Here is a 23066-nt window from a genome sequence, read left to right on the forward strand (position 1 = left end):
AGCTTGTATCTGGAATGCTACCGAGCCCACATTACGAGTCTGGATTGCCTACCGGGCCCACAACTCATATCTGGAATGCTCCTAGGGTTTGTTGGCTACTGGACGGAGAAGTACAACCTCAACCCATCCCACATAACATATCAACATATAACATAACTACTGAGCATGCAGATAATCATATAACAGCACAGGTAGTCCTACCGATCTACCTAACTGGCATAATCACTAGCATGCAGCACTAACTCATACTCAACATCTAACACTGCTATGATAACATATCCAATGGGCCGGCCTTGGTGCCTTAGCCCCTTAGTATAGTGAGAATAACTCAACTGGCACTAGTGAAGTCCCGCAGATAAAACTCCAGCTGCTGGTTGACAGATCCCCGAACTGTCAACATCAAACAATACCCAATTAATAATTGGGTTCCAAGCCCAATGTCCAACTCACACTACAAAAACCCAAAAGTCAAATAATGGGCCAAAGCCCAACATATGGCTCAATTTTCCAAATTGGGCCCAGACCTCTATGTGGTCTTTCCTTAAGGCCCATCCAATGATTCCAATCCAATTCCCATGGCCCAATATCACATAATCAGAAAGGCCCATATTGGGCCTAATTTTCCAAATTGGGCCCAAGTCTTCACATTCGCCTTATCCTAAAGCCCATCTAATCATTTTGGTCCATTAACTTGTTCTTGGATAGCTCATCAATAGTCCAATCACCAAAGCCCAAAAGGAAGGCCCAATTCAAGGCCCGAGTGAGATTAGGGCTTTCACATGAAATGATGACTAGGGTTAAGTGTTTCTTACTTAACCCCTTAAGGACTTAATCCACTAAGGACTTAATCCATTAAGTCCAATATTGCTTTAGGTTAATTTGCAATTGATCATTAATTAATATTTTAAGTTTATAAATAATTCCCGTGTGGGTCCCGATCAATTCCCACAAATTAGGGTTTTATGTCATTAGGGTTTTCCAAACCCTAATTAGGGTTTTCCAACCCAATACTAGCCCATTAGTTCATTGGTTGGGCTTTTAGGTCACTTTGGGCCTTATTGGGCCCATTAGAGACTCTTTGGGCCCACTACGGTTTCATTGGGTTCAATTCTGTCCAAGCATCCCCAAACGAGTCCAAAACACAAACAGAGCACACCGCCACCCAACACGGCGTCTGGTAGGCGGCAGGAGGCAGCAGCCACCACCTTACGTTGGTGGTTTAGACTTTTCTTCTCATTATTCCGATACGGATTACAATACAGTTTACGATAATATCTAAATAACACACACACACTCATAAAATAATACACACACACACACCGCCACCCTTGTGGTGGCCGGTGGTGGTTCATGGTGGCAGCCACCATGGCTGGTGGCCATGGTGGTCCCTTTACACTTCCAGCCAACAATAACGAGCCTAAAATGAATAGCAACAGCAGCACCCGATCAAATACACCAAACGAACGTAGCCACCCACCTGGTGGCGTGAAATGGTCAGAGGCGGCGGCAGTCGACGGGTCCCAACAGCAACCGGTTCGATAGGTTCTTCCCACGACCATAGCACTGGCTCAACTCTCGTCTCATTGTCTCCGGCGTCCCACAAGAAGTCCTTCTCTCTTCATGACGTCCGACAGTGGCAACGACGAGTCGTGAGCAACAGCAACACCCACCATAGGCACTATCGGTGGCATCTCCGAGGTGAAATAGCAACAACAGCGAAGAGATGCCCGCTCGTGGTTCTCGTTGACGATTAGAGCGGCAGCAGCAACTTCGTCTTTAACAAAAATGGAGGCGGAGAAGTCTGGAAGGCAGTCGATCAACGAACGGCGGCAGCATTGCTCGCAACTTTATTTCCCCGACGCTAGGGTGAGCGAGAGGTGGTTTCTCCGGTGGTTTGGGGCTCCAACTGAGGTGGTTTGCGACTCGACGGAGGAAAGTAGTGGCGCCGGAAGTTGAGGGATTGATGGTGGCGGCTGAATGCATTAGGTTTAGGGTTACGAATGGCAATGAAACAATTAAATACCGTGCCTCAACAAACTTCCTTCCATAATGGCAGGAATGGCCCCTCTCCATAACAATTTCTTTCAACTTAGGTCTAAAACTTACCAATTAGCCCCTTAGCCCAAAATTCTCTTCAAATGAAGTCCCAAAAGTTACCATTTAGTCCCTGTCCTCATAAATACTTACAAAGTCAATCCAAAACTTACACTTTAACCCCCAACTTTTAAAATAGTAGCAATTAACCCCTCGAGACCAACCCTGGGTATATAATTATCGATTTTAGGGATACTATACGTTTATTAATTTATTTATTTAATAAACAGGGTGTTACAACTCTCCCCCACTTAAATTAGATTTCGTCCTCGAAATCATTCCTTTCCATTCCTCACATGCTAAACCACTTTAGCAATGTGGCCACAACCCCGAGCATAGTCCCAGCCTTCCTAAGGCATACTAAATCATCCCTTACAGGGTTCTAGAACCCGGAAGTGAACGAACTTCCTACAACAAAATCGCATCTACTCCGTATGAATTCTGCTATCTCGAGATGGTCTGAATCCCTGACAGACCGCCCACACTGGATCATTATTGTTGAATTCTTTGCACTTATCTCCCAACTGGCTACTCAACTGCTAAAACCTGGGGTCCTCACCCGAAAACGAAATCACAAATTCCACACTGTAATCTCTAATTCTCTTCTTGAAAAAAGATTAGGTGCTCCTTCAAGAGAAACTCGTTTCGATCAACAATTCCCAGTGATATAATGAACAACGGGATGGAAACTGGGAGATGAACCCTTTGAGGTTTGTCAAGACAATGTTTCCTTAGCTCCCGAACCACATACATATAATAACCGGATTATAAACACCATCACTCATACCCTGCCCAATCAGCCTCGGCCTGGAATACCAGGCATGCCTATGACGGGTCCAGTCATCCTTAGGATGGAATACCCTCGTATTCTGCACATGTTTGGCCCAATCAACCCTCGGGTTGGAATACCAAACATGTTAAGTCCAATCAATCATAGGGTCCGGTCATCCTCGGGATGGAATACCATAGATCAGAATACCACTATATACGAACACGGGTCTAAACTCGTAACTTGATGTTCAAGGACCTGCCCTTGCATTTCTCACACAATCTTCTGGTTCCTCGCGACCGATTACGACTCACCCGAATCTCAACAATGTGTCCATTCTGAAAGCACTCCAACATAAGCATTGAACTACTAAGATCACTAGGCCCACAGCCTATGACCGGAATACCCCTACAAGGTCCTCAACATAGGTCTGGATTGCCTCTGAGCCCACAACATGAGTCTGGTATGCCCTACCTGGCCCTCAGCTCATGACTGGCATGCTCCCGATAAACTATCAACATTGTCCAAAAGTAAAGACCCAACCAACATCCTTCACAACACCAACCAGCACCACGATGCTGAAACCCCACCATGCACGATTCACTTATCGAACCAGTTGCTATCCAAGCAAAATCCCACAAACCATGGTCGTACATGACCCTAGAATCGGATGATAGTCGAACTCTTGATCCAACTTGCAGACTATAATACAGACCTGATCAAGCACGTAAGTCGAACCAACCCTATTGCCTCCTTGAATACCCACAGACACATGTGAGGAATCACTACCATGCACATATTTGGGAATCCCTAACTCCATATCCACTCGCCACAAAGCCCATACTGGATCGAGACTGATCTGATTCTACTAATACAAAACTAGTCCGAGAAAACTTCCACAATTATTCTCAAGGTTACCTAAATCCGAGTCTGATATGAATCAAAAGTCTATTCCACATTCGAAGAGAAACATACCCTAAGACTTAGGAAATATAAGCACACTGCACAAGGGAATTGGTGATGGGTTCCTAGCTTCTCAACTGTCGCCTCTTGAACTCCTTCAGAGAATTCCCTTTTCGTGAGAGGTTCTCCGATTAACGCCTCTCCAACTATTTCGGAAACTGAAACTTGAACCGCAACAGACAAAACCTTTAATAGCTGACGCTCAATTTGAGAATTCCAAATTTCTGCTTATCAAGCACCGAGATGACGCGATTCACTTGCTGGGGAGTTTTAGCAAACTCCCAACTCACACAAACCTCAAACTAAATAGCCACTTGGATTGTCTTCCTTTCTAACAACGATGTGAAGCTTATCCCATTTTCAAAACCGCTCCTATTTCTGAATCTCAGGATAATTCTCCCCCACTTAGATTTGACTAAGTCTTCATAACAAATGAAAATTAGAGAATTCCCAATTCTTCTCATTTTCCGATGATCGATCCGATGACAACCAACTCCTTTCAACTAGTGCTCCAACTAACATCTCAGCAACGAGTTACTTCCCTTGGCGCTTTCCTCCGCCGATCAATAGCGGTTACTGAACCATTGTATCCTGACAACGCTGAATAACCATCCTATGGAATCCTTTCTGTATACCTCCCACATTATGCCCTTCTTCCCAAAGTGCTCCAACAACTGTCCCGCCCTCTGCTCTAGGACTAATTTTATTTAGTGTCTCGTACGCTGACTCACTTACCAGCTCGATCATTTATAGCTGAACTGCAGTAGATGAAACAACCTCTCTGCTCTATACCGGGCTACAAACTACTCCGAAGACATAGCCTCCGGTCCCAAAAGTGAAATAGATTGTACAATCAATGCTTACCGTCCGATACAAGAGATACAAGGCGAACCGGACCTCACAAATTACTTATGCCACATCGCCCCGCCTGTTCTCACCAACGCTGAGATACTGTCACCAACCCCTGAAACTAAACTGACCCCGAACTGGATACTACTTGGTCCTGGGGTCGCAAGCATGCTCAATCCTCGGAGCTCGAAAAACTGGAAGGGTATAATCCCTACCCTAGAAAACGACATTCTAATCCATCTATTATCCATTCTACTTCCAGCTACAAACCTCTAACCGATTATAATCATCACTCCCTTTCAGAGTCCCCGCGACTCGAATCCCGGCCCCGAACAAGACCCCGGAGCCTCAAATCAGGAAACTCATATACCAACTTCTCCCGCTCAACCCGTAGAGTGCCACGAGTACGAAACATTTCCCTGATCCCAAGTAACTGCAGCTCTCTGCTCATCATAATACGTCCCAATAACAAGTCCCGGTACTGGAAAGCTCGACCAGCTCCTTCCCCCTTACCGTCGTTACATCTGTTAAAGCTGCCGCGACAACCGTCTCGGCAATGGCTGTATAGTGCTCATCGAAATACTCAACCATGGCGGTTTTAATAGACCCAAACACCTTCGGAAACTGTTCCATGACAACCCCTATCACATCCTCCCGGATGATCTCACTAACACGGTCCTCAGACAATGTTGGCCTATCCTGGCTGCCCGCTCCCGATCCTAACCTGGATCCGGTTTCAAGACGTCTCATAACCACCATTCTGGTACGACACCAGAAAGGTCTCTGATAATCCATATAATGATAGGGGACCAACTCCCTACCCAACCCTAGGGCTTGTGACTTCCTTGCTACGCGTATGGGTCCTGTGCTTTCAGTAGTACGAGCCCATACTACCTTCCACACCTACCCATATTTGTCTCAAGTACCACCACAACACCCTAACAATATACATATACATAGCAAACGCTCGATCCTCACTCCTACAGGAATGCTAGATATCTCATAACTGGCCTCCCGGCCTCACACAACCCACCCATCCATGAAATTTCCACCAACCCTGCAGCACTAGTGTATGCTAGCCATATATAACGCTGGACCCTATAGACTTTCGAATATTTGATCCTACCCTAAGCCCCCAATCAAACAAGAACAGAACATAAGGCCAAACCAAACATTCTCAGGCTATATGATCTTAATTATGTATAACAATGATGTATACACTAAGCAACTACAATAATGATGTCAATTTCGTATAAGGAAAACCCTAGGCTAGCAGACATCATGTAATCCGGAAATTTTATCATGCAATTCCTGAAGATCCCTAGCCTAGTACTAGCATGTTGTTCTAACATATCACAATATCAAATAACCGTATGGTATTTTCGGGTCTACTTACTGGCTCCGGCTGATCGTATACTTGCATTCTCCATTATTATTTTGAAAACCATTTGAAAATCATTTTGAAAATCTTTTCCTTGATTTGAGACTGGATTCACACGAATGTTCCTCCAATTCACTCAAAGCAAGGCTCTGATACCAACTTGTAACACCCGTAAAATTCAAGCCAATTTAAACTTTTTAAACAATTCAAAACCCATTAGTTATTACAAAATGTTTTCAAAATAGTTTCATATCAGAGTATCCCAGAAACCATAAGTCCAAAACACGAGGATGTGTACCGTCACGCCTTCGCCTTACCAAGTCATCTGAAGCACCTGAAACAATAAACTGAAACCGTAAACACAAAGCTTAGTGAGTTACCCCCAAAATACCGATACACATACAGTCCACATAACCATGTCAGCAATATCATAACATAACAAACTGAACAACATGTAATGGGTCCACAGCTTTACAGACTGGATTACCCATGGGCCCACAGTGTGAGTCTGGATTACCTACCGGGCCCACAGCTCACATCTGGATTTCCACCGAGCCCACGGTACGAGTCTGGATTGCCTACCGGGCCCACAGCTCGTATTTGGAATGTTACCGAGCCCACAGTACGAGTCTGGATTGCCTACCGGGCCCACAACTTGTATCTGGAATGCTCCTAGGGTTTGTTGGCTACTGCACGGAGCAATACAACCTCAACCCATCCCACATAACATATCAACATATGACATAACTAACGAGCATGCAGATAATCATATAACAATACAGGCAGTCCTACCGATCTACCTAACTGGCATAATCACTAGCATGCATCACTAACTCATACTCAACATCTAACACTGCTAGGATAACATATCCAATGGGTCGGCCTTGATGCCTTAGACCCCTTAGTATAGTGAGGATAACTCACCTGGCACTACTGAAGTCCCGCAGATAAAACACCAGCTGCTGGTTGGCAGATCCCCGAACTGTTAACATTAAACAATACCCAATTAATAATTGGGTTCCAAGCCCAAGGTCCAACTCACACTACAAAAACCCAAAAGTCAAATAATTGGCCAAAGCCCAACATATGGCCCAATTTTCCAAATTGGGCCCAGACCTCTATGTGATCTTTCCTTAAGGCCCATCCAATGATTCCAATCCAATTCCCATGGCCCAATATCACATAATCATAAAGGCCCAAATATGGCCCATCTATGGCCCAATTTTCCAAATTGCGCCCAAGTCTTCACATGGGCCTTATCCTAAAGCCCATCTAATCATTTTGGTCCATTAACTTGTTATTGGATAGCCCATCAATAGTCCAATCGCCAATTCCAAAAAGGAAGGCCCAATTCAAGGCCCGAGTGAGATTAGGGCTTTCACATGAAATGATGACTAGGGTTAAGTGTTTCTTACTTAACCCCTTAAGGACTTAATCCACTAAGGACTTAATCCATTAAGTCCAATATTGCTTTAGGTTAATTTTCAATTAATTTTCAATTAATCATTAATTAATATTTTAAGTTTATAAATAATTCCCATGTGTGTCTCGATCAATTCCCACAAATTAGGGTTTTATGTCATTAGGGTTTTCCAAACCCTAATTAGGGTTTTCCAACCCAATACTAGCCCATTAGTCCATTGGTTGGGCTTTTAAATCACTTTGGGCCATAGGGTTTAGGGTTTAGGGTTTAGGGTTTAGGTCACTTTGGGCCTGATTGGGCCCATTAGAGACTCTTTGGGCCCAATAGGGTTTCAATGGGTCCAATTCTGTCCAAGCATCCCCAAACGACTCCAAAACACAAACAGAGCACACCGCTACACAACACGGCAACTGGTGGCGGCAGCCACCACCTTACGGTGGTGGTTTAGACTTTTCTTCTCATTATTCTGATACGGATTACAATACAGTTTACGATAATATCTAAATAACACACACACACACTCATAAAATAATACACACACACATCGCCACCCTTGTGGTGGCCGGTGGTGGTTCATGGTGGCAGCCACCATGGCTGGCGGCCATGGTGGTCCCTTTACACTTCCGGCCAACAATAACAAGCCTAAAAATGAATAGCAACAACAACACCCGATGAAATACACCAAACGAACGTAGCCACCCACTGGTGGCATGAAATGGTCAGCGGCGGCGGCAGTCGACGGGTCCCAACAGCAACCGGTTCAATCGGTTCTTCCCACAACCATAGCACTGCCTCAACTCCCGTCTCATGGTCTTCGGCGTCCCACAAGAAGTCTTTCTCTCTTCATGACGTCCGACAGTGGCAGCGACGAGTCGTGAGCAACAACAACGCCCACCATCGGCGCTATCGGTGGCATCTCCGAGGCGAAATAGCAGCAGCAGCGGAGAGATGCCCGCTCGTGGTTCTCGTTGACGATTGGAGCGGCGTCAGCAACTTCGTCTTTAACAAAAATGGAGGCGGAGAAGTCTGGAAGGCAGTCGATCAACGAACGGCGGCAGCATTGCTCGCAACTTTATTTCCCCGACGCTAGGGTGAGCGAGAGGTGGTTTCTCCGGTGGTTTGGGGCTCCAACTGAGGTGGTGTGCGACTCGACGGAGGAAAGTAGCGGTGCCGGAAGTTGAGGGATTGATGGTGGCGGCTGAATGCATCATTAGGTTTAGGGTTACGAATGGCAATGAAATAGTTAAATACCGTGCCTCAACAAACTTCCTTCCATAATGGAAGGAATGGCCCCTCTCCAAAACAATTTCTTTCAACTTAGGTATAAAACTTACCAATTAGCCCCTTAGCCCCAAATTCTCTTCAAATGATGTCCCAAAAGTTACCATTTAGTCCCTGCCCTCATAAATACTTACAAAGTGAATCCAAAACTTACACTTTTAACCCCCAACTTCTAAAATAGTAGCAATTAACCCCTCGAGACTAACCCTGGGTATATAATTATCGATTTTAGGGCTACTATACGTTTATTAATTTATTTATTTAATAAACGGGGTGTTACAAAATTGGCCGATGTGTATGTACGTGAGATTGTTGCTCGCCATTGTGTGTCAGTTTCCATTGTATATGATCGTGATGCCCGATTTACTTCTCGATTTTGCCAGATATTTCATGAGTATTTGGGTACGAGACTACATTTCATCACGACTTAGCACCCTCAGACTAATGGTTAGAGTGAGCGGACCATTCAGACGCTCGAGGATATGCTGAGGGCTTATGTTATTGATTTCGTAGGGAGTTGGGATTCCTACATTCCCCTAGCTGATTTTCTTACAACAACTATCACTCCAATATTTGTGCACCATCGTACTATTGGATTAGGTGTCTAATCCATAACTATATTTGGTATGTACTTGACCCGGTTGTGACATGGTCCTTTTGAGTTGCCTTCACCAAAGCAACTTGACCGGAAGAATAATAGAGAAAGAGGTTATTATGGTTTATTAATATATTATTTGAATAATATATTAAAAGAGAAATCATATCATTTAATTAACATTAGTCAAGAATTAATTTAGAATTAATTTTACGGTCAAAAGAGGTTAATTAAATTAAGGGGACTGATATTGTAATTATGTGATAGTTGCAATATGGGTTGTGGATCCTTTATGAAAGGGATGGACGATTTTATATGGAAGCCCATATAGAAATCGTCCAAGCTAGGGATTCTGGAAGGATCTAATGGGCTGCTTAGGGATTAAGCAACCAGATTAGGTATTTGACTGAAACCCTAACTCTGCAGCTATATAAGGAACCCTTGGGCACTAGAATTCGGCTACCAGAAACCCTAGAAGGATTACTAGAGCCGAATTTGTGCCCTCTCCCTCTCTCTCTTGCATTCTCCAATTGCTTTGGTGTTTGTGATCTACTAGAGGCATCACACTTGAGGTTCTAAAGTTCTCAAAAGCTCAAGATCTTCAAGCTACAATCAAAGGTAATATCTTAACTCTTCATTAGATATTTAGATGTAGTTTTTGATTTTATTGTATGCTAGATTAGGGTTTGCAAGTCTTGTACAATTATTGCATGTAAAATTAGAAAAACTAGATCCAATAATTAGGGTTTGCATGTGCACCATAGGATTGATGTAATGCTCATAATCCAACGGTGGTATCAGAGCCTAGATCGTTTTTTCTTTTGTATTTGATGCATTGCTAATTTGTTCAAAGCTTGAAAATCAAAAAATTGAGCCTCTGACTGATGAACTCGTCGAGTCACCTGATGAACTCGACGAGTCAAATGAACTCGACGAGTCCAATTAGTGACTCGGCGACTCGAGTAGTCTGGTGGCTGATTTTTCGGGATTTTGACTAAAACTGAATTAGGATAATTACAAAAACGTTTTTGACTGATAAAATCCGTTTTTTCAATAAGGTATTGATTATCCTAATGCAATTCAAAGATAATTGTCATAATAAGATAATTACTTGTTTTATATGATAAAGATTGATTATTTGTATTTTGATTTGAATTATCTTGTCAAGTAAATAGATTAGGTCAAATTATGTGATAAAGATTAATAATATGATTAATTAATTATTTTTCAAATTTGATCTAAAAGATGTTTTGAAAAGTTTCAAAACTTGCCCTCAAGTTTTGGAATTTAAATTTTTAATTAATAGTTTTAATTTTGAAATGTTTAAATTCTAAACCCTAGAATTTTAAAAGTTAAAATTCAACCCTTATTCATATATATATATATATATATATATATATATATATATATATATATATATATATATATATAAGATAAAGCTAGCATTACCGTTAGTAGGCCTCATTCACGAAGCCGATTTATAAGGAGGGGGCTATAAGGTTGCTGTCTATAAAATGACAGTTTAATGGGTGTCCACTCTCACCCACCGCTTCTTTAATTGGTGGAGGGTCGTTAGTCGAACGGGTAGGATAGGGAAACCAATTCCTCATTAATAAGTATAATGATTATATAAAGTAACTAAATATTTTTATAAATGTAACACCCGCAGATTCGGGCTAGTCAATTAAGACATAATAAGCGTTAAAAATGATTTTTATTATTATCTAGGATAAATAATCTTAACCACAGTAATAGTTAAGGTTAACAATTGTAACCTATTTGACGTAATAAAGAAAAATTATTTGAATTTATATGTTTCATGATTATTATAATATAATAAAATAGGAAAAATCAGTGGAATCGTCCGTAAATCGTAAAAATAAGTACACACCGTCCCGATCCCGAAAATATAAATTTCGTCGAAATCCAAATCCATATGAATTAGATATGATTTTTATAAGATATAAAAGTCAGCCTCGCACAACGAATGTATGACGTAAAAAGCTACGAAGAGAATGATTGACTTTCAGCTAATGCGACCAAATTGAAAATCGTAGTACTCCTTAAAATAGGAATTTTGAGAAAAAGAATGCCAAAAATGGAGTCCGTACGAGAGAGTTATGATTTTAGCAAAATCATTTAATTTTATAAAAAATGGACAAAAATATAAATTCAAAATTAGCCGACAGAGTCTAAACGAAAGTTGTAGATCTCGTCGATAGCTACACATGGATATAAAGAACGTCAAAAAACAAAGTTCGTATGAACGAGTTATAATTTTTAATAGCACATTTACGTATTAAAATAAATTTAAATCATATATACATATACATACATATACATACGTATATATCGTTAGAAAGGTATCGACGATGCGGCCGTTATAAGACTAGTGTTGAGTACTTTCGACATTAGTTTAGTACAAATATCATTAAATCTATTTAAAATAGTATTATAAAGGGGTGTTTAGTCATTTATATAACTATAAGGTCATTAAGTAACTATGGATGATAGTTTTTGAAAATTCAATCTCCATAAATAAGAGCCTCTAGCTCTCATATTTCTTGCACCATTCTCTTGATTCAAGAGTCTTTCTCTTCTTATCCCCCGAGCATTTCGGTCCCTCGTGATTCGACTTCTCTTTCTGTAGTTTTAGTATAGTAAGGTGAGCGCTGAAGCACTACAAGAATCTTTCTTAGAAAGATTCAGCGACGAAGTTCTGCCTCTACAGAGTCCGGCTCCTAGCTAAGTAAGTTATGCTACCCTACTTTAAAAATAGCTTATAATATCGTTATTATGAACCTATAAATAAAATTTATCAGTGATTCAAAGTCGTTATACTGATCGAACTACTTACGGGAGAGGTGTCTAGAATGGTCACGTTGGGTTTGGTTGTTGGATTTCAGAAAAGCTATATGCCGAAATGGTCCTGCATCCTAACTGTCCTGCCTGGCTGATCCTTACTTGATAGATCATGAAGTAGACTCTGAGTTAATGACAAATCTAGACTAATAATTAGTCGCAATAAATATTAGACTAAAATCTAGTGATAATAATACTAGGGTTCGTCGAAGGAAATCATATTGTTAAGAAGCGAAGCGCTGCTCGAATTTCGAGTCGTCACTTTAACAAGTGAGTGCATAGTTACTTTCATCTTACACATAGATATGAAGTATCTTATATAAATTACGTGCTATATGTGCATATTGTTTGAATACTTGATGTCTATGTTGGATGAACGATTTTATACATGTTTTGAATGATTTAAACTGTATATGTATTTTATATCTACAAAATATGGTGGGTAAAACATGGGTAGATGAAATATGAGTTGGATGATGAGATGAGAGGTGATATAGACCATGAGATAAGGGTGAGAGGTGAACAATGAGAGAATCCTTTTACCCAAGCATTGGCCCCGTCATCTAGCAGAGTATGGATGACAACCACAGACCATTCTAGACAGTCCAGTGGGACACTAGTTGTAACGTCCCAAATTTCAAGACCAAAAATTTCATTTTTGATATAACAATTTAGAAAGCATTTATAAGAAAACATAATTGAGTCATATCATTTCATAAAAACCATAATCTCATGTCTCAAAATCATATTGTAAAAATAGTAACAATGTCAGAGTACAATCCCAAGAAATCTCATAGTGTGGAAATCATGCGTGTGTGTGATGTGCCGCTACCGCGCCGACTCCTTCCCTTTCGCTGAAGAGGTGCCTGAAACAAAACTGAAAATTGTAAGCACAAAGCTTAGTGAGTTCCCCCATCATGCCACATACCATACAATCTCATAACAAAACATACTACCGGACAATTCTGGGGTGGCCGACCTACCCGGTCCGACCATTCTCAGGTACCGACCTACCCTGTCAAGTAGTTATGGGGTGCTGACCTACCCATATCAAGCCATTCTGGGGTGCTGACCTACCCATCTCAAGCCATTATGGGGTGCTGACCTACCCGTCAGTCCTAACAACCGAACCCTGGGGACTATCTCACCCCCTGCTACTACTACCACATATATCATAACATAACATACTGACATGCATATTCGGGGTGCCCGACCTACCCTTCGGTCCTAACAACCGAACTTGGGGACTATTCCCTCCCTACTACCATGATCACATATAGCATATCATGCTAGTACATAAACATATCAGGTAGTAGCAAACCTAGATGAATATCACAAAGACAATCACCTAACATACAACTCCTACTAGTGGGCCGGCATTGTGGCCGTATACTCACCGCTACTGGAAGGTAACTCACCTTGATGTCGTGTAGTATCTGCACGGTCCTCGGCACGGGAATCGACTCGTCTCTACTCCCCAATCCCTACACAACAACCTTTTCCGATTACTATTGCATACTCATAACCCTTACAAGGGTCAATCCAAATCCAAGTCAAAGTCAAGGTCAAACCATGGTCAAAGTCAACATCCAGTTGACTTGACTCGCTGAGTTGGTCCACTAACTCGTCGAGTCCCTATCCTTTCAAAATGATACAACTCCTGACTCTACTCGTCGAGTCTAGCAGGAACTCGACGAGTTCAACCTCAACCATAGCATCAGGACCATCTTCAACCGACTCGCCGAGTTCATCATTGAACTCGTCGAGTTCATCTTCGTCTTATGAATATGTCCAATCTATGACTCGCCGAGTTCTATAAACAACTCGTCGTGTCCGTATTCATGAGTTGGGAGATCGCCTTGGACTCGTGGAGTCTGTTCATACACTCGCCGAGTCCTATGATTTCCAGTTCCAAAACAAACCCCTAGCAGGCTGAGTGTTCCTTCCACTCAACCAAAACCATTTCCAGAAGTCGTTTCGGGGGAAAAAGCGTCCCGACTCGTCGATTCACCCAAGTGACTCGCCGAGTCCCTCTTTGTCCAAAACTATACAGTCGATTATAATGGGTCTTAACGCGTCAAAACCATAGATCTGGCCTCCTAGGGTCCATTTTATACTTAAAGCTTCAAACTTGATGTACATGCATGGGGCCTCTGGCTCAAAAAGCCATAAAAAGGGGTTTATATGATGCATGGGTCTCCCATGGCCATAAAGTTGGCACCTTTATGCCATGGGAACCCTCAATGGCTCCAGATCTGAAGTCTTTATCCCAAAATCGTGGTTGCATCCAAGTATGGCTCCAAAATGGCTTCCAAAAGCCCTAAGTTACTCCAAAAAGAGTATCTAACGAAATAAGAAGCAAGGTCTGAACTTTTTACCTTCTATAAACAGGAAATGAAGCAAAACCTCTGGATCTCCTTGCTCTTTCTGAAATCCCAAGCTCCTTCTTCTTCTCTTCAACCTTCTAACTTGCACGAAATGGCACAACAAGCTCAAAATCACTCAAAAAGGGTTTAGGGTTTCAATCTAGGGTTTCTATGAGTTGGGAGGGTGATGGGGGCTGGTTTGGAACGAGATAAAGTGTTTAAATAAGGTGCAAACCCTGAATATTAGGGTTTTGTCTAGACAACTCCTAGTCGTCGAGTCGCTCTTCCGACTCGTCGAGTAGGTCACTTATGCCCCCGATCAATAGTCGAGTCTACTCGACAAGTTGGGCCTCCAACTCTCCGAGTCCCAGAGTAAACTGCAACATTTCTTGAATTTAAATACGTACCAGGAATCGAGTGCTACAAATCTCCCCCACTTATTTTAGACTTCGTCCTCGAAGTCTGCTATTGAATCTGGAAAAAGCTCGGGGTAATGCTCCATCATCTCTTCCTCCGACTCCCAAGTCCATTCCAACCCCTTGCGGTGCTGCCATTGCACCTTCACCAGATCCACCTTCTTGTTCCTCAGATCCTTCGACTTCCTGTCGAGGATCGCCACTGGCCGCTCGATGTAGTTCAGGCTGTCATCCACCTGAATATCCTCCAAGGGCACTACTGCCGAGTCGTCCACCAGACACTTCCGTAACTGGGAGATGTGAAACGTGCTATGAATCTGACTGAGCTCGGCTGGCAGGTCCAGCCTATATGCTACCTTGCCCACCCGGGCAACAACCTTGAAGGGTCCAATATACCTGGGGCCCAACTTGCCCCGCTTCCTGAAACGAATGACGCCTTTCCAAGGAGACACCTTCAGGAGGACCATATCCCCGACCTGGAACTCCAAGTCCGAACGACGCTTGTCGGCATAGCTTTTCTGCCGAATCTGAGCAGTCTGAAGCCTACTCCTAACCTGCTGAATCCTCTCTGTCATCTTGAGCACCACTTTGGTGCTCCTCATGACCCTCTGTTCGACTTCACCCCAACATATCAGGGTCCTGCACTTCCTTCCGTACAACATCTCAAAGGGATGACGGTCAATACTCGCATGATAGCTGTTATTATAGGAAAAATCAGCCAAAGGAAGGTAAGTATCCCAACTACCTCCAAAGTCTAAAACACACGCCCGCAACATATCCTCCATAGTCTGGATGGTCCGCTCACTCTGACCATCCCTCTGCGGGTGGAAAGCAGTGATGAAATGCAGACGAGTACCCAACTCGTCGTGAAACTTCTTCCAGAATCTGGAAGTAAACCGCACGTCTCGGTTCGAAATCACCGAAACTGGCACTCCGTGCCGAGCCACTACCTCTCGGATGTAGATATCGGCCAATTTCTCGGCCGAGATGCTCTCCTGGATCGGTATGAAGTGAGCACTCTTGGTCAACCGATCCACGATGACCCAAATCGAATCCACTCCCCGTGCAGTCCTGGGAAGCTTGGTGATGAAATCCATAGTAATATCTTCCCATTTCCACATGGGAATGTCTAGCGGCTGCATCTTGCTGTGTGGCCTCTGGTGCTCGGCCTTAACCTTCCTGCATGTCAAACACTGCTCTACGTACCAGGCGACGTCCCGCTTCATGCAGGGCCACCAGTAATCGGGTCGAAGATCTCTGTACATCTTTATCGCCCCGGGATGAATCGAGAATCGGGATTTGTGCGCCTCCTCCATCAGAACCTGGTGCACACCCCCGTGGTATGGAACCCACACCCTGCGGTGTAGTGTCAATAACCCTCGGCTCTCGTAATCGAAGGAGGAAACCTGACCCACAATACGCTCTCTCTTCCGATGTTCCTCCTTCATGGCCTCCAGCTGGGCCTCTCGGATCTGCTCCAAAAGTGGAGTCACTACGGTCATCCGCAAGCAAATATCTCTAATCGGCGCTGCCTTGCGGCTAAGCGCATCGGCCACAACATTGGCTTTCCCCGGGTGGTAAAGGATCTCACAATCATAATCCTTCACCACGTCTAACCACCGACGCTGCCTCATGTTCAGATTCGGCTGATCCATGAGGTACCTCAAACTCTTGTGGTCCGTGTAGATGGTACATCGGACCCCATAGAGGTAGTGTCACCATATCTTGAGGGAGAAGACGACCGCCCCCAACTCCAAATCATGCGTTGGGTAGTTTGCCTCTTGAGGATTCAGCTGCCTCGAGGTATAGGCGATGACATGCCCTCTCTGCATCAAAACTGTGCCCAAACCCGAAATGGGTGCATCGTAATATACCATAAAATCCTCCACGCCCTCGGGCAGGGCGAGGATCGGCGCCTCGCATAATCTCTATCTCAGTGTCTCGAATGCCGCCTGCTGCTCGGGCCCCCAGTGAAAGACAACGGCTTTCTTCGTCAGCCGGGTCAAAGTTACGACTATCTTGGAGAAGTCCTGAATGAATCTCCGGTAATAGCCCGCCAATACGAGGAAACTTCGAATCTCAGATGGAGACTTCGGAACCTCCCATCTCATCACGGCCTCCACTTTGGCCGGGTCGACCAATATCCCGTTCTGGTTGACAAGGTCCCCCAGAAACTCCACCTCGCGCAACCAGAACTCACACTTGGAGAACTTGGCATACAAGCTCTCCCTCCTCAGGGTATCCAAAACCTCTCGCAGATGCTCCTCATGCTGCTTCTGCATCTTGGAGTAAACCAAGATGTCAACAATGAAAACTATCACAGACCTATCGAACATCGTTCTGCACACGCGATTCATGAGGTCCATGAAAGCGGCAGGAACATTGGTGAGCCCGAAGGGCATCACCACGAACTCGTAATGGCCATAAAGAGTTCGAAAAGCAGTCTTCTGTACATCCTCTTCTCTAACCCTCATCTGGTGGTATCCTGACCGTAGATCAATCTTAGAGAACCAAGATGCTCCCTGAAGCTAATCAAACAAGTCATCTATCCTCGGGAGTGGGTAACGGTTCTTTACCGTTACCTTGTTCAGCTCCCGATAATCTATGCACATGTGATGCGACCCGTCCTTCTTCTTGATAAACAGGATCGGGGCTCCCCAAGGCGAACTACTCGGCCTGATGAATCCCTTGTCTAACAGCTCCTGCAGCTGTGTAGACAACTCCTCCATCTCGGGAGGAGCCAACTGATATGGTGCCTTGGCAATCGGAGCCGCACCAAGGACTAGGTCGATCCTGAACTCCAGCTGTCGCTCCGAAGGTATCCCAGGAAGCTCCTCTGGGAATACATCCGCGTAATCTCGCACCACCGGAACATCGCTCACCGTTGCCTTTCCCGCCTTCCGGGTATCCATAACATAGGCAACATACCCAGTGCAACCCTGCTGAAGATAGCGCCTAGCCCTCGCTGCTGAACATAGTGTTGGCCCACGCTGTGGCCTCTCGCCCTGAATCACTAGCTCTCCCCCACTTGGGGTCCTGATCCAAACCAACTGTTGCGCGCAGTCGATCACTGCCCCGTTGGGGCTCAACTAATCCATGCCTATAATCACCTTGTTTCCATACAACGGAATGGGAACCAAGTCTACCAGGTAGCGCTCCTCGAATAACCTCAAAACACAATCTCTGAAAACCGCTGACGCTTGTATCGATCAGTCGTCTGCAATCTCGACCTCTAGGGAGAAATCCAACATGCCCGAAGACTCAAGGAACCTCTTGCTAAGCGCAAGAGAGACAAATGATCGGGTAGCGCCCGAATCAAACAACACCTGAACTGGGATACTGTTTACATGGAATGATCCTAAACAAGACATATCACCTGGCACATCAATATCATAAGCCACATAAAATAAAAGCTAGGGAGAAGAAATCATACCCGTCACCACATCGGGTGCGGCGCGTGCCTCCTCGGTAGTCAACTGGAAGGCTCGGCTCCTCACCACTGGAGCCTCTGTCTTGCCCTGCCGGCCATCAGTAATCTGCAGGGTCGCTGGAGCTGGCGCCTTCACTGGCGCTGCTGCTGTCAACTGAGGGCAATTGGCATTTTTATGGCCTCAATGGTTGCAGTGGAAACACAGCAACCCTGATGTCTGGAAAGTGGGCGCAGGGGCGGTACAATCCCTGCTGAAGTGCCCTGTCTTACCGCACTTGTAGCAGCCAGACGCTCCCAATCTACAAGCTCCCTCATGTGGTTTGCTGCATTTCCTGCAGCGGCCCTGGCCCTTCGGCCTAGTGTTTACTCCCTTGGGCTTCTTCCCCGAAGCCCCAGTAGCCTGCTCTGTCTCAGCCTTCCTCTTCCGGATGTGCTCCAGATCAATCTCCCTCTCCCTGGCAATCATGGATTCCTGGGTCGGACATGCTGAAAAGCTGACATGTCCCGAATATCAGCTCTCAACATGTTGTGATAGCGGGTCCTCCGCATATCCTCATCTCCCGCATACTGGGGAACCAAAAATTCCCTCTCCTAGAACTTGGCGGTAATCTCCGCTACTGTCTCTGTCGTCTGCCTCATATCAAGGAAATCCCTGACCAACTGCTGAAGCTCCATAGCTGGTGCAAACTCAGCCCTGAACCTGGTCATAAAGTCCGACCAAGTCATAGCCTCAATAGCCGAGGCTCCCAATGAGTCACCAACCGACTCCCACCAATCCCTGGCCCTATATCTCAAACAACCTGCGACATATCGCACCTTCGACCCCTCAGGGCAGAAGCTCGTCAATTGTGCAGACTCAATGTCTGCAATCCATCTCCTGGCTACGATGAGGTCCTTAGCCCCATGGAAATCCGGCGCACCACTGCTCCTGAAGTCCTTGAAGGACAGTGTGTGTGATCCTGACTGACTGAATGCCATATCGCTCCTGAATGCCCTGAGGCGATCCTCCATCAGCTCAATGATCCCTTCCTTGATCGACCTGAAAATCACCGGGGTCGACTTAAGGATACCTCTCGTGATCTCAGACGTGATGAACTCACGTAGTCCCTCGTCCACTGGCTCGGAACCTACCCCCGAGCCCGATCCTGAACCGGATCCTAATCCTGAACCTCCCCCTCCATGACGTGTGATCATCACCATTCTGAAACATAACACATAATCGTCAGAATCATACATAAACCTCGGGAGGTCTCATACACTCTACAAGTTTCCTGATTCCATCTCGGCCCTCCTTGACTCGACTACGGACCCTCTGCTTTTAGTAGTACGGGCCCATACTACCTTCCACATCTATCCGTACTTTCCTCGAGGATTGCCTCGACTTCACCAAGTCCCTTCTACTACTATTGTTCTCTGTACTAATCTTATCCTAGGCTTACCCTAGGGTAACTATCCAACCCAACCTCCGCCATCAGCTACATAAGAAGTCCCTGCTACCTTCACCTAACTAACTTGCAAATACCATCACATATCACTAAGACTAGATAATTCTTCGAATGAGAGGTTCTGACCTACAACGGTTGGACTCAAACAAGAGCTGCGAAATAGGGCTAAACCTAACCTTCTGAATTTATTTAATCCTCACAATATGTAATGTAACGTATTTGTTTATTAGTTAGGTAGAGATAACTAGAACTCCTATTAGCACAAAGCAAGCAGCATGCAAGCGTTAAGTAATCCAATCCAACTTACTCTATCCAAGCTATCTTATAACTGACCAATCAGTATTACCTTGCAGCTCAATAAACACATATCACAGGCATATCAGGCATCTTCCTAGATCCTCATCCCTAATCTAGCATGCAGTTCTGATGTACAACAATAGGCATATAAGGCATCATTCCTAGATCCTTAGCCCTGATCTAGCATGCAATTCTTATATACAAATCATATCGTAACATAACATGTATGGGTAGCTTGGGGAAAACTTACTTGAGCTTGCCCGGTCACGCACATCACACATCTTGTTCTTTTTCAAAGTTCTTTTCTCTTTTCAACCTCTTTTCATAAAAATGATTTCCTTGTTCTAAAAAAAATTTATACCAAGTCCTCAGTTTCAGTCCAGCCACACTCGGGAGCGTGCCCGAATCCCTCAAACCAAGGCTCTGATACCAACTTGTAACGTCCCAAATTTCAAGACCAAAAATTTCAATTTTGATATAACAATTTAGAAAACATTTATAAGAAAACATAATTGAGTCATATCATTTCATAAAAACCATAATCTCATGTCTCAAAATCATATTGTAAAAATAGTAACAATGTCATAGTACAATCCCAAGAAATCTCATAGTGCCGAAATCATGCGTGTGTGTGATGTGCCGCTACCGCGCCAGCTCCTTCCCCTTCGTTGAAGATGTGCCTGAAACAAAACTGAAAACTGTAAGAATGAAGCCTGGTGACTTCCCCCATCATACCACATACCATACAATCTCATAACAAAACATACTGCCGGGCAATTCTGGGGTGGCCGACCTACCCGGTCCGGCCATTCTGGGGTGCCGACCTACCCTGTCAAGCAGTTCTGGGGTGCTGACCTATCCATGTCAAGCCATTCTGGGGTGCTAACCTACCCATGTCAAGCCATTCTGGGTGCTGGCCTACCCATGTCAAGCTATTTTGGGGTGCTGACCTACCCGTCGGTCCTAACAACCGAACCCTGGGGACTATCTCACCCCCTGCTACTACTACCACATATATCATAACATAACATACTGACAGACATATCTGGGGTGCCCGACCTACCCTTCGGTCCTAACAACCGAATTTAGGGACTATTCCTTCCCTACTACCACGATCACATATAACATATCATGCTAGCACATCAACATATCAGGTAGTAGCAAACCTACATGAATATCACAAAGACAATCACCTAACATACAACTCCTACTAGTGGGACGACATTGTGGCCGTAGACCCACCGCTACTGAAAGGTAACTCACCTCGATGTCGTGTAGTATCTGCACGGTCCTCGGAACGGGAATCGACTCATCTCTACTCCCCAATACCTACACAACAACCTTTTCCGATTACTATTGCATACTCATAACCCTTACAAGGGTCAATCCAAATCCAAGTCAAAGTCAAGGTCAAACCATGGTCAAAGTCAACATCCAGTTGACTTGACTCGCTGAGTTGGTCCACTAACTCGTCGAGTCCCTATCCTTTCAAAATGATACAACCCCTGACTCTACTCGTCGAGTCTAGCAGGAACTCGACGAGTTCAACCTCAACCATAGCATCAGGACCATCTTCAACCGACTCGCCGAGTTCATCATTGAACTCGTCGAGTTCATCTTCGTCTTATGAATATGTCCAATCTATGACTCGCCGAGTTCTATAAACAACTCGTCGTGTCCGTATTCATGAGTTGGAAGATCGCCTTGGACTCGTGGAGTCTGTTCATACACTCGCCGAGTCCTATGATTTCCAGTTCCAAAACAAACCCCTAGCAGGCTGAGTGTTCCTTCCACTCAACCAAAACCATTTCCAGAAGTCGTTTCGGGGGAAAAAGCGTCCCGACTCGTCGATTCACCCAAGTGACTCGCCGAGTCCCTCTTTGTCCAAAACTATACAGTCGATTATAATGGGTCTTAACGCGTCAAAACCATAGATCTGGCCTCCTAGGGTCCATTTTATACTTAAAGCTTCAAACTTGATGTACATGCATGGGGCCTTTGGCTCAAAAAGCCATAAAAAGGGGTTTATATGATGCATGGGTCTCCCATGGCCATAAAGTTGGCACCTTTATGCCATGGGAACCCTCAATGGCTCCAGATCTGAAGTCTTTATCCCAAAATCGTGGTTGCATCCAAGTATGGCTCCAAAATGGCTTCCAAAAGCCCTAAGTTACTCCAAAAAGAGTATCTAATGAAAGAAGAAGCAAGGTCTGGACTTTTTACCTTCTATAAACAGGAAATGAAGCAAATCTCTGGATCTCCTTGCTCCTTCTGAAATCCCAAGCTCCTTCTTCTTCTCTTCAACCTTCTAGGGTTTCTATGAGTTGGGAGGGTGATAGGGGCTGGTTTGGAACAAGATAAAGTGTTTAAATAGGGTGCAAACCCTGAATATTAGTGTTTTGTCAAGACAGCTCCTAGTCGTCGAGTCGCTCTTCCGACTCGCCGAGTAGGTCACTTATGCCCCCGATCAATAGTCGAGTCTACTCGATGAGTTGTGCCTCCAACTCGCCGAGTCCCAGAGTAAATTGCAACATTTCTTGAATTTAAATACGTACCAGGAATCGGGTCCTACACTAGCAGGCTCACAACCTGTAGGTGTTGTGAACGATGTGTTCACCCGGTGTACTCTAAAAACCCATTGACATGTATTGCGAGTGGACTCTCGAAAATAATACTATCAATAAACGAGATAAACCCTGGCGACTATGCAGACTTAGTGCCTAAACCCTGGTGACTATGGACTTAGTGTCTGTTGTATAAACCCTGACGACTATGCAGACTTAGTGCCTAAACCCTGGTGACGATGGACTTAGTGCATGTTGGGTAAACCGTAGCGACGATGGACTTCGTGCCGATTCCTTAGGATAATCCTTAGGAAAGAATGAACGAGGAATA

The sequence above is a fragment of the Lactuca virosa genome, chromosome 3, assembly GCF_052849685.1.
Source record: "Lactuca virosa cultivar CGN04683 chromosome 3, Lactuca_virosa_CGN04683_v6, whole genome shotgun sequence".
Classification (NCBI taxonomy): Eukaryota; Viridiplantae; Streptophyta; class Magnoliopsida; order Asterales; family Asteraceae; genus Lactuca; species Lactuca virosa.